The sequence below is a fragment of the Galeopterus variegatus genome, unplaced genomic scaffold (assembly GCF_000696425.1).
Source record: "Galeopterus variegatus unplaced genomic scaffold, G_variegatus-3.0.2 Scaffold199, whole genome shotgun sequence".
NCBI lineage: Eukaryota > Metazoa > Chordata > Mammalia > Dermoptera > Cynocephalidae > Galeopterus > Galeopterus variegatus.
In genome coordinates this window covers 213,530-222,046 of record NW_007726310.1, presented here as the reverse complement: position 1 = coordinate 222,046, position 8,517 = coordinate 213,530, and the positions used below count along the sequence as shown (strand labels likewise).

Here is an 8,517-nt window from a genome sequence, read left to right as displayed (position 1 = left end):
TTCCGCAGGGCCAGCTGGGCCACTTGCAGGATCTAAGACCCATGGAGAGAGAGGCTGGGGCTAAGAGGTCTGTCTGCACTTGGCAGTTTGAATCTCAGCTTTGGTCATTTTAGGTCAATGGTGCAGTTCTCAAGGACTTTCATGATGTGGCTTTTTTCTGGTCATTAAAAAAAAAATGTGCCTGTCTGAGAGTGCCTTATGTCTTCTGGGACTCCCCCACAGCCAGGCCCCCTGTGCCGGTAGCTGCAGCCCCAAGGCCTGGAGGAATATGCTCAGTCAGAAGCACATTAGAACATGGCCTGCAGACAGCCCCGCTACCTCCTGGGGCCTTACGCTCTAGTGGGCATTGACATGGGCCAAACTCAAACAATATTGGGAATGAGCTAGGTCACTGCTACGTACTGACCCAAGGCAGTGGGAAAAGCCTATTTTAGATACTGGAACACTGAGGCACAAGGAAGCTGAGTGATCCTGGTCAGGGACTTGGGGGCCAGCACAAACCCCTGCCAGGTGACAGAGCTTCACAGGGTCTGCCTGGCTATCCCAGCCTGCTATCATTCGTAGAGCGCTCCCCTCCCCCTCGCCTCCTGGAGCCAGTGCCCTGGCATGGGGATGCCCACTCGTGGCAGACACACCCCTAGGTTTCAGATTTTGTTGAACAGACATCTCCCTGCTCTTTTTAAGACTAAATAAAGACATATAAGAAATATGCCAAGAAAAACGTGGGGTGAAAGGAAGAACGGAGCCAGTGAGAAAAATGGAATGTGGCTGGGTAACTCATTGCTTTATCAGACTGGAGACTCAGCGGGACAGCAAGCCTTTTCTGGAAAGAGGTCAATGCCTTTGTTATTGGCATGTAGCTGGGAGGAAGTCTGTGAAATTATACAAAGCAATTAGAGGAAAGACGAATCTTGGCCCACTTTTCAAAATAAGGGGGGAAAACCCACTTAAGTCGGGCTAGGTTAGAAAATGCAACCAGATAAGAGATGATCTCTGACTAGTCTTTGCAAAACAGCCATTACTGTAGCTCTGAACCTGAGGAAGCAGGGAACAGAAGTCTAAGGAGGCTAAGGCACTCTTTCCTGATTAGGAGGGAAGACACACGTACAGGACTGGCTTGCACTTCTCTGGCTCGTTAGGAGAGAGCCTGACAGATCCTGAAGCGGAGGGGCAGTTGGGAATTCTGCAGCAGCCCAGTGGAGGGAAAGTTCAGGGATCTGCAACTCAGGGAGAAAGCACAAGCCCTGCCAGGCTTCAAACCTGTGGCAGCAGAGGTAAGAGGCGTGAGGACTTTTCGTATCAGAGCCACAAACAACTGGGGGAGGCGGTGTCTGGGCGGGGGCCCTGCGGGTCTTGAAATGAGCAGATTGTCTTGGGGCTAATAAGGTTTATTTACAGTTATTCATAATACTGAAGTTTAAATGGAAAAGTAGTAAGAGGCGTGAGGACTTTTCGTATCAGAGCCACAAACAACTGGGGGAGGCGGTGTCTGGGAGGGGGCCCTGCGGGTCTTGAAATGAGCAGATTGTCTTGGGGCTAATAAGGTTTATTTACAGTTATTCATAATACTGAAGTTTAAATGGAAAAGTACCAGCTGTACCCAGTTGTATCTGGATTTCTTTATATGGTATCGAGACTTAAAATGCTTATAATTAATAATCAGTTGAGTTAAACAATACTTCTACTGTTATTTTAATAAAGTTTATTTTCATGGAAAAAGCACCCAAGGTGGTAGGTGTTAAGACCTTGTCTTGCCTCTCTTCTTTAGGCTTATAAGTCTAAATTGGCTCACCCAACCAATTCCAGGGCACCTGCTAGAAGGTCATTTGGGACTGTGGTCCTGGTGCCTTTGAGGGTTTGGAAAACTAGGCTTGCAAACCCACACTGGAAAATGCCACCTTTATAATAGCCACATTTCTCCAGCATGAGTCTCAAGGCAACAGATCCCCAAAAGTTGGCTCATCCAGCCACTAGGGTATGCCCTGCCCTTCTGGACCTACCCTTCAGTTCAGATTGGGGTGGGTGTCTCACGTGAGAAGCCCACCCCTTGAGGAAGATTAAGGGGAGACGGGTCTTCCTGCCAGATATGCCCCCACACTCTGTGACCTGCATTGCCCAAGGCCTGGATGGCAGGTACTCACACTCTAACCTCCTGGGCAGTTTTCATCTGCCCTGCTCTGCCGGTGGCTCCAGAGAAGTGGAGTAACTTGTCCAGGGTCACACAGCGAAAATGCCGGGGCTGGGTCTAGAGCCCATTCAGCCAAAAGAACAGAAGCTGCTGTGTGCAGACATCGGGCCAGTGTTTTGCTTGAAAAGGCCTTTCAGTGTGACTGAGCCAGGACTCCGTGGCTCCGGTTCAAATGCCCCACGAGTTGCCGGGGCTCCGTGCTGAGCAAGTCAAGAGGAGGTGAGAAAGTCACACAGACCGTCAATGCCACCTTCCCTGAGCCCCAAAGTGGGGGGGCCAAGTAGACACTGTTTGTACAGATTTGGGGTTTCGCACAAGACTGGAAGACGTGGCTCTGCAGATTCTTGATCTTTCACTGGATGATCCATTAGCAACTGCTTACCTTCCCTGAGCCCCAAAGTGGGGGGGCCAAGTAGACACTGTTTGTACAGATTTGGGGTTTTGCACAAGACTGGAAGACGTGGCTCTGCAGATTCTTGATCTTTCACTGGATGATCCATTAGCAACTGCTTCACGCCAACAAGGAACCGCATCCCAGCGCACGTTACTGTCCCAAAGCCATTGGAGCCCTGTCCAGCACGGGCCCTCTCCTTAGGAACACACTCACCTGCACCGAGCCTGCATTCCTCTCCTCCCCCTCCCTTCACATCTGGTTCCCTGACAGCTCAGCTCCCCGTCCCAGCTTCCCCTGCTGTGCACTCTCCAGGCCCTGCCACCTCCTGCCTGGACACTGCCTCGGCCATTCTGCTAAACCTGCTGCAAGAGCCTCAACATCCCCAGGCCTGGCCTTGGTCTGCATGTGTTGGCAGCCCTAGGAGGTCAGCGGGGATCAGGGTCCACATGGACAGGAGTGCTCATCCCTCTGCCCTGGCTCACGCTCACATCCTCACAGTATTTGTTCCACTGCACCAGGTGGAAAGCATGTGACAAAACCCCTGAGCGCTGTACACGGAGACCATCTGACCCAATGGGTTTACTCTTGGGTTTAGAGAGGAAGAATCCTCTTTCCAACTGAGTCAAGCAGCGCGCTCTGTGCTTACACGTACTGACTCGCTTATCCTCACAGCAACGCTATGGGTGGGAAGAAAATAGTCTTCTCTCCATTTTCCAGATGAGGAAATGGGGGCATAGAGAGGTACTTGCCCATGGCCACAGAGCTGGGAGGTGCTATGGCCGTTCCCCACACGCTTCAAGCTCTCTGCCTTCTGGGCTGAACATTTCACTGCTGGTGCAAGAGCTTCCAGAGCCCCCTTTTCCTCTGCCAGAGAGACTGCAGTGGCTGTCCCCTCAGCCTGGGCTCTGGAGTGAGGAGGCGTGGTCAGGGCTGGGCAGGTGTCTGGACTCCCAGACCCCAGGTCTTTCCAGCACACCTGGAGCCTTTGGTCTCAAGGTCCTAGGAAATAACCCTATGCCAGGCTGCACCGTGGCTCTCTTCCTGGTGTCTGTCTCTGTCCAGAGGGGGTGTCAGGTCACACCGTCTTATGGAAATCCACAGGAGCCCCCCCTGTAGTCCTGTACATAGGCCCCTTCTCTCCTTTCCAGTGAAACCTTGTGCTTTGGAAACCATCCTGTCACCAACCCTAATTCCTTCTTTTTTTGCCAAGGAGGGCAGAGCAAGGCCACTGGCCCCTCTGTGTTCTATACAGACAGGAGAGAGGGAACAGTGCCTGGGCCTCTGCGCCTTCTAACTCAGGACTTGGCCACCCCATGGGCTGTGTCCATTGCAGGCATACCCCAAGTGTCTGCCCTAAGACACACACGCACACACGTACATATGCATGGCATACTTGCCCACGCAGGGTTGTCAGGGCCAGTTTAGGAGCCAAATAACAGCAGTATTCTCCTAATTTATAATCCGTCCTTTCTTTGAACCATAAACAGTACTTTCTAGCCCAATCACTTCCCACCCACCGCATTTGACAGACTTGGTTCTGGCTGCTAATAAAGAGGTTTCAGCCTTGAAAAATGAGTTTGCTACTATGGAGGCAATGAAAAAGAATGTGCTTTGAGGTCTCAAAGGAGGTTCCCAGAGTAGGGTCCAGACGTGTTCCTGGGCAGTGGAAGCCAACACCACCAGAAGCAGTGCTGAATCCTGTGGGTGACTTGGGCAGAGGAGAGTGGCAGGGTGGCAGTGACACACTCAGACATGTGTCTGTGTGGCTACCCCTTCTGCATAGCCTTACCTCACCCTTCCCCACTGCCTGGACACCCGTGGCCTTGACTGTCCGCTCATTTCCTACATGGGCACATGACTTCCCCAAGCAGAAAAACATCAAGGTTACATGTTAATTTGGTATTCCCCAGATGCCCAGCACACTGTTGGGTGGCTGGAATCCACTGGGGGTTATGTGGCAGTGACCACTTGAGGGACCTCTGACTCACCAAAATGACCAAGGTTGAAACCAAAAGGGCCACACGGGGCCTAATGGTCTAGGTAGCTCTGCAGAGCTGCTGAGCTATGTGCCTTTACTGAAGCAACGCACATCAAGAGTTCAGAGCTTTGGCAGGATTTATTGAGAGTGGGTTTTATATACCAAAAGGGTGCTGGGCTTTTATCTGTCACTGGCAGGTGTCACGGCTGGTGGTCTCTTTATTGCCATCAGTTGGTTGGCCAGACTGCAACAACCACAATAGCCACAAGCAGCAATAAAATCACCATTATCATCCCTGGAAAACAGAAGCAGAAAATACCTCTTTTAATGATCCATACCAGAAAAGCATCATGCACTTCACTGAGTATCTTCAGAGAGGATACTGGATACGGTTCTCCAGTGTGTCATCCCTGAAAAACAGAAGCAGAAAATACCTCTTTTAATGATCCATACCAGAAAAGCATCATGCACTTCATTGAGTATCTTCAGAGAGGATACTGGATACGGTTCTCCAGTGTGCGGCTCCCTCCGTGCCTTCAGTCACGCTCGGGTGGGGGCTGGGCTGGGAGCAGCCTGGCACTGCTGCTGCATGACTCTGGCTCTGCAGGCTGGTAGGTGCAGAAGGCTGGGGCTCTTGGAAACTGGAAACAGCCCTCACCACCTCGAGAAGTGGGCCAGCGCTCTGATTCCAAGACATGCGGGGACCTGGGTGGGGCCAGGCCACCCACTCGATACTCAGGCAAGGAGGACTGTGCACACTAAGCCCCTGGCTGTAGCTTGTGTGTGCAGCTTAGACCACAGGGGGTTGTGGCAGCTGCTGCAGACGGCCTCCCTTGTTATCAACTGGATCATGCATTGATGAAGCATTGACAAAGCAAAAGGCTTAAGAGTTTACAAAGAAATAGTAACTCTAGAACCCATTTTCTCCACTATCCACATGACTTCACCTTGTCTTCTTGAGTCCAAGATCCTTATGCCTCCCATCTGTAAAAATATCCCCCAACAGAGGGACTTTTCTTCATATATATTTTTTTGTATTCATATTTTTCAGTTTTATACTTCCTAACCTTCTTGAATGGAAAACACGAAGGAGAGCACTGGCCCTCACAACCAGTCTGCCCCCCGAGCCCAGCTCTGCCTGCCAGCCCCACACAGGGTCACGAGGCTTTTGGCCACCAGGACTGCTCACTGCAGACTGAGGAGCTGGTTCGGAGAAGGGCCGGGATCCACACAGTCCAACTCCTGACTCTCCTATGTTATGCAGCCACTGGGGCATAACTGATCTCAGTAGCTAGACTGTACTCTAGGTAACCACTGGCCACATCTGGCTATTTAAGTCACAATTAATTAAAACTGAAGTTAAAAAATTAACTTCCTCAATTGTGCCAACCATATTTCAAATGCTCCATAGTCACATGTGGCCAGTGGCTACTGTATTAGTGACAATAAAGAACATTTCCACCATCGCAGAAAGTTTTATTGGACAGCACTGACACAGTATATGGGTTTTGGTTACTTTATTTAGTGCTGTATCCCCAGCGTCTACAACAGTGCCTGGAGACTCAATATGTATTTGCTGAATAAATGAATAAACGGCTGCTCAATGTCTTTAAACACTCACTTGACACTTAGTTTCTCACATCAGGAATTCTGTTTTCCCTTCTTCTTGAGTAGGTTTTGTTAAATTATATTTTTTCTGGGAAACTGCCTGTCTTTTTCTGAGTATTCAAAATTACTGGCATAAAACTTTTTGCTATATTATCTAACAAACTAAACACTATACAGTCATATACCATAATACAACATTTAGGTCAACGATGGACCACATATACCACGGTGGTCCCATAGGATTATAATGGAGCTAAAAATTCCTATCGCCCTACTGACCTTGTACCCGTCATAACGCTGTAGCACAAACATTACTCACGTGTTTGTGGTGATGCTGGTGTAAACAAGCCTACAGCTGTACAATGTGTTTTGTAAAAGAGTTATACAGTTAAACAAAATTTTGAAGTTTATAAATTTTAAAAGTTATAGCTAAGGTTAATTTATTGAAGAAAGAAAAATATTATTTTACAAATTTAGTGCAGCCTAAGTGTACAGTGTTTACAGTCTACAGTTGTGCACAGTAATGTCCTTGGCCTTTGTATTCACTCACCACTTGCTCACCGACTCACCCAGAGAAGCTTCTAGTCCTGCAAGATCCGTTCATGCTAAGTGCCCTGTACAGGTGTGCCTTTTAAAAAAATCTTTTATATTGTTTTTTTTTTTTGTACTGTATCTTTTCTATGTTTAAATACACAGATACTTACCATTGTGTTACTATTGCCTATAGTATTCAGCACAGTAACATGCGGTACAGGCTTGTAGCCTGGGAGACAGAAGCGATCCCAAACAGCCTAGGTGTGTAGCAGGCTACCGCATCTAGGTTTGTGTAAGTACACTCTATGAAGTTTGCACAACAACAAAATCACCTAATGACGCATTTCTCAGAGCACGTCCCCATCATTAAGCGATGCAAACTGTACTGTGTCTACGTCCCTCTTTTCATTTTTAACACAGCTAATTTGTGCATTCTCTTTTTTCCTTGACCACCTTGCCGCAAGCGTGTTTCTTTTTATTACTCTTTTCCAGGAACAAGTTTTGACTTTGTTGACCAACTCATTTCTTCATTTTGTTTTATTATTTTCTGCATTTATTTTTATTAATCCTACTCATAAACTTTCTTTGGGTTTACTTTGTTATTCTTTCTCTAACTTCTTGAAAGTTAGCTCATTCATTTTCCATCTTCCTTCTAAATATTATGCCTCTAAGCCTACAAGTTTTGATATTAAAAAATTCCATTGTTGTTAGTTTCTAAATTCTAAATATTAAAAAATGTTCAACAATGATTTCTTCTTTGGCAAAATTCCATTGTTGTTAGTTTCTAAATTCTAAATATTAAAAAATGTTCAACAATGATTTCTTTGGCCCAATAATTATTTAGAAGCGTGTTTGAAAATTTCTAATTATACTGAAACATGCTTATCTATCTATCTATATATATATTTTTAAACTCTGAGGTAACGCACTTTATTTTGACATGAAAATATCTGACTTCTGCTGGTGACAAAGTCACAAGTACTACTAATATTACTGCGGTTTGTTGCCTACGTTTGTAATTGAAGGAAATACTAAATCTCAATTAGATGTTAGTGAAAACAAGAATGAGATTTGATTTTCCATCCAAGTTCCTGAATTCTATCCACAGATCCTCAGGGTTCAATGTAGATCAGGTAGTGTAAATTTTAAGCCCAACCCACATAAGCACAGCCTGCCCACAGTTTTGAATATTGAAAAAGGACTTAAAGAATATATGGCAAGCTTCCACGTTATCTCCCGGTGATACTGAGTGAATTTTTTCTAATACAGCCTCTTTCTCTGATGAGCCAGTCTTTTGAGAGTCCTTCCTTTCGGGGATTTAAGGTCTTCACGTGGACACGTCTTCATGTGGACATAAACCTAAGCCTCTACCTCAGGAATCTGCAGACTGCAGTCTATGAACCAAATCTGGCTGTGGTCTGCTTTTGTACAACCCATGAGCTAAGAATGGTTTTTATATTTTTAAAGGGTTGTCAAAAAAAGTAAAAGAAGGAGATGTGACGCACCATCTGTGGTCTGCCCAGCCCAAACCCTTTATTCCCTGGCTGCTTCCAGCAGTCACCGGCCCTGCTCTGCATCACGATGACTGATAACGACCCAGCTGCAGCATCAGTTCCTTCACTTGGGCTCTGGTTTTCAATTTTCTCTTCGTTTCTTTCATCTAGGGATTTCCTTTCTTCCTTGTAATTCCTTGTAAATTCAGTTGTGTGTTAACATTTGGGTGTGGGGTTATAATATTTTATCTAGCATCATTTCAAAATGCTTGTAGTGAGGGTGAGGGTGTGTGTGTGTGTGTGTGTGTGTGTGTGTGTGTGT

General features: G+C 46.9%; 1 long non-coding RNA gene across 1 annotated transcript in view; it reads right to left on the bottom strand.

The window, feature by feature from the left end:
• Positions 1–4,679: 4,679 nt before the first annotated feature.
• Positions 4,680–8,517, bottom strand: part of LOC103584419 — a 213,430-nt gene continuing 209,592 nt past the window's right edge. The window contains exon 3 of the long non-coding RNA XR_549972.1: positions 4,680–4,855. This is a non-coding gene — a long non-coding RNA (uncharacterized LOC103584419). The remainder of the gene's footprint in view (positions 4,856–8,517) is intronic.